Here is an 8,019-nt window from a genome sequence, read left to right as displayed (position 1 = left end):
AGGAAATGGCTGGAGGGTGGAGTCTATGACATTACACCAGTCCAAAGTTCCTCCCCTCCTCAAATCCCACCCTCTCCAGGCTCCAACCCTCAAATGTCCAGGAATTTCCCAACCTGGAGTTGGCAACCATATTTCCTTCCCACCCAACAGCCAACCTTTATCTGCCTGTCTTCTGCTTTCCATCTCCACCCCCCAGCCTCTACCTAGGAAAATTACAGTCTTTTTCCACAGTGGGGACCAAAGCAGCTTTCATTATTCCCTCCTCCTTTTTATCTGCACACTGGCTTTCATAGGGTGGCTGCTGATGAACAGTAGCAAGCAGCCGAGGCTAGGTGAGTCACGCAAATTGGGGGGACCTGGCAACCCTAGGCTACTGCCAGGCCTAGAGTTGCCAACCTCCAAATGGGACCTGGAGACCCCCCAGAATTACAACTGGACTCTAGACAGCAGAGGTCTGTCTCCCTGCAGAAAATGGCTGCTTTGGAGGGTGGACTCTGTGGCATTATACCCAGCTGAGGCCTCTCCCTTCCCCAAACCCAGCCCTCCTTAGAGTCCACCACAAAATCTCTAGCAATCCCCCAGCCTGGCACTGGCAACCCTTGTGAGGCCTGCCCCCAAGGCTCCCTCCCTCCCTCTCTCCCTCTCTCCCTCCCTCCCTCTCTCTCTCAAAGGCCAAAAGAGGTCTGGAAAGGGCCCTTTCCCCACCCTTTTACTGACAGAGCCAGTTAGAAGCCCCCCAAAAAACATTCTAATCTCTCACAGTTGATGCCTGAAGCAGATCCCTGCAGAGGCCATTTCAAAAGATTTTGGGGGGAATTCAGCCATCCCTGAAGGGATTTTTTTTAGTTTTTGGATTTTTCCACAAATCCAGGGAGTCTGTTGACTATGTAGGAAAAGCTGTTGGGGGAGAGTGAGCCCCCTGTTGGTGGAAATAAGTATCCGCACAGAAAAAAAGCTCTTCCTAATACGAAAAGGATACTTAAATACTCAGAGTTTGCAATGGATCTTTGCTTCACTGAATGGGAGACATTTCTTTCTATGTAAAAAGCTTTATTTCTATGGGAAGGGTTCACATGAAAAGCTACAAAACAAAAGAGATATGTAGAGCTACATCTTTACATGCATACAGTATAGAACACATGGTCACACAACAATGGAGATTCCCCTTCTTCTTGACCCCTAGAAGGAAGTCACCTGATTGCATTACCCAATCAGTGTTACTCAGTTTTGCAGGCCTTGTTTACGTTGGCTGTGTGCCAGGTTTCCTTCCAGGTCAGTCTAAACAATAGCACAGAAGTAAACAGATTAACCCTATAATGACTAGAATCTAGACCTTGCAAGTCACACATTTCCAACAAAGGCAATGTGAGGGGCTGTGAGTCTTGGCAGATTGACTCCCAGGGAAGGGAGGACCTGGTCATAAACACCCCCATGCATCTGCCTCAACACGGAAGCAACCGTGCATGCTTGGACCTTATCCTGGCTGTTAGCCTTCACTCCTTACTCCTAGCTTCTGCAACCTTTGACGGAATTCCTGGCTTTCTGACTGTTATGTATCGAACTGAATGTATGATTGTATTGAGCTTGAGTCTAAGCAAGGTATTGTAAACCGACCTATCAGAACAAGGGAAGTTCTGGAGGGAAGCAAAGTGATTGGTCTTTATGTACAGTATCAGATTGGATCTTATCTGACATGTGGGCGTGGCTTGCCAAGCCCGGATTGTTTAAAAAGGAGCCTGTTGCTCCATTGTCTGACTCGTTCTGGTTCTTCTGACTTCTTGTTCAATAAAGCTGATCACTGTTCACCTGCTGCCTCGAGTCTCGTATTTAACACTGACCTCCAGCTCTGCTGCTCAACTTGATTTTGGACTGTGTATCCAGTTTCCAGTGCATGGTATCCATGGTGACTGGCTGACCCAGCACAGCCATGGGGGGGCAGGTCCAGAATCAACACCAGGCCTCCAGGCTCTATGTGAGAGCTGCATGTGGGGGTGGTCCTCCTGCCCCCTGGGGTTTGGAGCTGGCTGGGGATTGGGTGCAGTGCTGGTAGGCCATGTTTACGGCCTTCCTGGGGAGTTATTTCAGATTCGGCATCTGTGGGTCTTGCAGGCCTTTTCGGACCTCTTCAGGCTGGTATCTCCCCTCTCACCTTTGGCTATTTCAGTTAATTGCCCTGTTCTTTGGCTTTGCCATTAAGATTGTGGGGTAAGGCTTTTAGGCTGTTCCCGGGGAACCCCCTCTCCCAATAATACCTTTTCCACCCGCCCCTCCACCTCCTTTGAGTGGACATCTTGGTGTTTGGGCAGGAGAGAGCAACTGAGCAGCCCCTCACTTTACCATGGCTCCACAGAAGGGGCAGGGTCCCTCAAAGGGTAAGCAGCCTGCCCCCAAGAGTTCCTCCAAGTGGCCAGTACTTGCAGTCTCCTCTAATGAGGAGGAAGAGGAGCCTGTTAATGTGGCCATATTGGAGACGCTAGAGGCACTTCAAAAGAAGAAAAAGAAGAAGAGATTGGATTTATACCCCGCCCTTCACTACCCAAAGGTGTCTCAGAGCGGCCTCCAAACTCCTTTTCCTTCCCCTCCCCACAACATACACCCTGTGAGGTAGGTGGGGCTGAGAAAGCTCTGACAGAAACTGCTCTTTTTCAAGAACAGTTCTTATCAGAACTACGGCTTGCCCAAGGTCATCCAGCCAGGTGCAAGTGGAGGAGTGGGGAATCAAACCTGGTTCTCCCAGATTAGAGTACGCACACTTAACCACTACACCAAAGCAGCGGGTCAGGTCTCTTCCCTTGGCTGAAGTGTCAGGTGGAGCCAAAAAGACTAAACAGGCTTCTAATAAATCTTTTCAGGCCCAGGTGCTGGCTCATTTGGCTCTTCTGGAGAAAGGACAGGGTGACACCTCAGCAGCAGGTGACAGGGCAGCACCAGCTGGGCAGCAGACTGGGGGATAACAAGCTAAGGTTGGGTTGGAGGATCAGGATGCAGAAGTGCACCAGCTGGAGCTGTATAAGGGACCTTCACAGCATGCAGGTAAGGTTGACACCACCTACTGGGGATTGCCAGCTTGGCCATGGGGACCCAGCAGTCCCGGTACCACTGGACCTTCAGCCTCGCAGGCCACAGACACACAGGGCTCAATTGCCTTCACACAGCTAGGAGGGTGGCCATGGGACATGGGACAGGTGCCACTCTATGCTGGATGGGTGGAATGGCCCCACCACATTTCCAGCCTCCACAGGGTGGCCGGGAAGGATGGGGTTGCCCAAATCCAGGGGGTTCCACATATGAGATGGTCCTGGCTACAGCCCTGCCATTTGGAGACCAGGTGATGCCACTCGGGGATCACCTGTCTGCAGCCATGTGGCATAAAATCCTCGGGTGAATACGTAGATATATTCCACGCTCTTATTTAGGGAACTTGAGAAAAAAGATAAAGAGGATTTGGATGAGCAGGTAAGGAGCACCTGAGGAGGCGTAGGGTTGACAGGACCTGGGCCAATTGGTACCCGGGGTTCCTTATCTATGCCAGGGTTATAGTGTGGCATCAACCGTAAAGAAAAACTAGCTCACAAAAATAACTGCCTTTAACTTTCTTCATGACAAGATTCTTGCATTCCTTTAAACAATTTCTTCTACCCAAGAACTTCCTTGAATATAACAGTTATAACTCATTTTTAAGTACTGTGAAAACAGTATCACCTCAGACTCATTCCTATAGTGTTTTTAATCTCTGTTAGCTGTCAGATTTTCTGACTGCAGTCCAGCTCAAAGGTCTTCTATTTGCTTTTGAAACAAAATGTGCCAATACATCGAGACTCTGCTATCTTGTTTTCACTTCTTTCTGTGCCTGTCTTTTGGGTTCATTGCTTTCCCTCTTCCCCATCCATCACTTATAACCCTTTCTTGACTTGTCAGGAAAAAGGATGAGGAGTTAAATTAAAACCTGCAAGCACGAATGAAGATCTTGGTTTCAGTGAAACAGCCACACTCTTTGAGATTATGAGAAAGATTCTGAGAGGAACAATTGTTTCCTCCTGAACATTTCACAGATGTTTGCAGGAAAGTATCTCTGTGTAAGTGTGTGCATGAAAACAAAAATATGGTTCATAAAACTTCCCTCAAGAATTGCTTCCATAAAATTCTTAACATTTCATTTCATTTGGAAAAAAGTTTAAAATTGGCATTTTCCAGACTGTAGCTACCTTTCGGGTTTTCATGGGTGTTGGATGGTTTTGATGATCATGCTATCTGTGTGATCAGTTCACACCTATTTGTGTTTTTTAAAACTTTTCCCCATTATGGATCTTTCTTGTCACCCTCAGACTGAGGATTCATTTTCCAGGTCCCCCTCTTTTTTGCAAATGTGCTGAAGCATTGTGACATTTCAGCAACCTCAACAGGGCTCTGCAATCCCCATTAAAGTGCATTCCCCACCCATCACACACCATCATGTTTGCCGGATGAGCCTGCCCCAGAACACATGGCCAGGGCACAATCTCCTTACTTAAGAGTAGCCCCATTGGCTTCAGTACATCTACTTTGGTGTAAAGCGAGGGGTGGGGATGGGATCCAAGACATTCAAATTAGCCAGAATATTGCTTTCTCCTCCCTCTTCCCTTCCCCTGCCAAGACTTATGATTAATATGTGTACCTTCTTCAGTCTCTCTCTTGATTCACAGAATGATAGAATCATATTGGAAAGAACCTCCAGGGTAATCTATTTCAACCCCCTGCACAATGCAGGAAATTCACAAATACCTCCCCCAACACCCCCACTGACCGCTGTTCAGTGGTGAGAAGGAGACAAAAAACCTCCAGGATCTCCAGCCAAAAAAGTTCTTTTTCCTCTGGGAAGCTCAGAATTTATTTCCTTGATAGCCCATGTATCTCACTGAGACTCAAGGTGGATTACAAAATATTTTTCAAAAATAATCAGGCAGCATAAGATATTCAATAAGATATTCCGCAGGGCCTGTAAAACGTAGCTCTTTCACCAGGCTTTCAATTAGGAGCCGCCACTGATGAACGAGCCAACCAGAACACACTACAGCCTGTATGATATGCTGGTGGATACTGCCTTCCACTATGGGATTGTATACTGAATGCCGCCATAACTTGCACAGTTCTGATTAGCACTTTATGATGTTATGTAGGTTATGTAGGAGCTGCGGTGGCTCAAGTGGTTAAGACGCTGAACTGCAGGCTGTGGAAGGTCAGTAGTTCAGCGGTTCAAGACCCGGGTGCCGCAAGACAGGGTGAGCTCCTGTCTCTAGTTCCAGCTCCTGCCAACTTAGCAGTTCGAAAGCAAGAAATTGCAAGTAGATAAATAGGGACCACTTCGGTGGGAAGGTAACAGCGTTCCATGCGCCTTGGTGTTTAGTCATGCCGGCCACATGACCACGGAAACGTCTTCGGACAGCGCTGGCTCTTCGGCTTTGAAACGGAGATGAGCACCGCAACCCTAGAGTCGGATTCGACTGGCTTTCGAGCAAGGGAACCTTTACCTTTAGGTTATGTGTATTTTATTGTATTTACTGTTTTATTGCATTTAATGTTTGTATGCCACCTTGAGCCAGTTCCCCAGTAAAACGGGATTTAAATTGAAAATAATAAATAATTATAAATATAAATAATAAACAATGCTGTAGAAATAGGATTACAGAACTGGAAAACAGTATAAACAAACAACTGAAAACCTGTCTAAGGCATGACATACCATAATGGAGAAAGTGGGTTACAAAGGTAGAAGACAATGCAGTAAAATTAAGTGATACATACAATAAGTATTGCAATAGGCTACAATCCTATTCCTTTATAAAAATGATCCTCTGAGTTGTTCCATTATAGAACAGTTCCAATCTTTTTTTTAATCCCTCCTGAACATTTCTGTTTTGCACATTCTGATAAATGATAGAAGTGTGGGGACCTGTGATTGACAGCCCCTAGTTTTGCCCTCCAGGCATTCCAGCAAATCCCTCAGCCAATGAGAGGTTGTGGAACATGGGGGGGGGGAAGTTAAGTGGAGGGAAAGTCTGTCATTGCCACTAATAGGGCTTTGGGAAGCGACAGAGAAACAGAGAAAACAATCCATGAGATTAGTTGGGTAGTTAGGCTTCGCCCAGTGAAAGAAGACAACTCACACATATGTAGTATAGATTCATAGGGCACAGGGGCACAGGGTGGATCTGGGCGGTGGTGGGCAGCATTTGTCACCGTTGGCAGCAGCAGTACTAGCAGCAAGGCAGAACCTGGTGCTGGACATAAGTTGAACTTGCAGAGATGGCTGAACAGGCCCGTAGCCAGGATTTCTTAAATCTTAAATCTAACATATGTATCATTTATGTTGCAAGATATGCCATCGGTGTGCTATGTGCTGGTCAATGACCATGAATAAAACCTACTACTAATAAATATTTAAATAATAATTAAAATATTTAAATAATGCAGGGGGCAATGAAGCTGCACCCTTCTGAACCCCGTTGACTTCAATGGACTTGGGTGGGTGTGCGATCGCTTAGAACAGCCCTGTGAATCATCAGCATCAATAAACTGTTTCACTTTTCGGATCCTGCCTGCCCTCCATGAGAAATAAGAGCTGTAATCTGCCGGTTTGCAGAGAGGCGGGGGTTTCAGGAGTGGCTACCTCGGGTGCTCTGGTGAAGTGGGGAGAAAAGCACGAAAGGTGCTGCCACTGTGGTGCGGGGCGAACAGAGTCATGTGTTTCCCCATGGTAAGAGCTGAGGGGAGTTGAGAAGGAAGTGGGCTGCCGCAGAAGGGAATAGAGCCGCCTGGAAGTGGAGGGCGGGCCCCCTCCTCCTCCTCTGCTGTTTCCCTTCAGAGGTGGCACTGCTGGGCAGGTGTCTGAAGGTGACTCCACAGCCCCCACTGCACCCACTCACCAACCCGTCCTGACCGTTGGCACCCGGGCAGGTGGGCAAGCAGGCAGGGGTGTTCGCTTGCTCTGCCCAGCATGGGAGGGACCATCTGGGTCCGAAGGTGGCAAGGTGGCCACCAGGAGCAGCCCAGCCAGGGGTGGGGTGGAGCGGAGCACCACAGGGTGAGGCAAGGCGAGGGAGGAGGGCTGCGCTGGGCCACCAGGCACTATGCCCACTGGCTGGCCAGTGAGCACACCTGGTTGCCTGCCTGCCTGTCCAGGGTAGTAAGTGGGGGGGGCTGATGGAAAGTCAGAGGGCCGGGCCCCAAAATGATTCAATGTAGCTCCAGGCCTGTGGCTGAACAAGAACCCACCCCTGACCAGCTGGCCCAGATTGCAGCTGAAAATGAAGAGGATGAGCACTCTGTCCATTACAAGACCCCTGCCCAGAAGAGCATCCAGGAGATCCAAGAACTAGACAAAGAGGATGAGGGTTTGCACAAGTGCAAAGAGGCCCTGCTTGGAAATGTAGCCATTGCTGCCGATCCCAGTGCTCCAAATGTAGTGGTAACAAAACGGACTCTGGTTTGTGCCAGGGCCCCTGGCCCATTGGAGTTGGATCTCAAAGGTGACTTGGAGAGTTTCAAGAAGCAGTCCTTTGTGCTAAAGGAGGGTGTGGAGTACCAGATAAAGATCTCCTTTCAGGTGAACAGAGAGATCCTTTCAGATTTGAAGTACATTCAGCACACATAGGGCTCAGGAGCTGATAAAGAGGCAGGAATAGAGTTGGTATTCTGAGTCACCATAGGGAAATAGCAAGTTAGGGACTTGTGAGCAGTCTGAAAGAAATATCACAAGAGATAAGCTAATCCTATTTCAATAGCCTGAGATTCTTGGGTTCAAGGAGGAGTTCCAGGCCGAATCTGCATTTCATTTTTAAAGCAGTCTTGATGTCAGTCTTTCTTTATACTGGTGTGATGCTTTTTTCAAAGTGGTTGAAAAAATCTGCTATTTTTTCTGCTTGCTGGCCGGGAATGTTGTTGTTCTCCTCCCTCTTCTCTAGCACGCCCGGTGTTTGCCGGCACCCATTAGCTTTACACAAGGCAATAAATTACTTAAGGCAACAAGCCAACAAGCTATAA

General features: G+C 48.0%; 1 pseudogene; it reads left to right on the top strand.

The window, feature by feature from the left end:
• The first annotated feature begins 7,207 nt into the window (after positions 1-7,207).
• LOC107122645 lies at positions 7,208-7,630 on the top strand (annotated as a pseudogene).
• The last annotated feature ends 389 nt before the right edge of the window (positions 7,631-8,019 follow it).

This window comes from Gekko japonicus, unplaced genomic scaffold, assembly GCF_001447785.1.
Source record: "Gekko japonicus isolate JY-2015 unplaced genomic scaffold, Gekko_japonicus_V1.1 scaffold1839, whole genome shotgun sequence".
Lineage (NCBI taxonomy): Eukaryota > Metazoa > Chordata > Lepidosauria > Squamata > Gekkonidae > Gekko > Gekko japonicus.
This window is presented reverse-complemented; position numbering and strand designations above follow the sequence as displayed.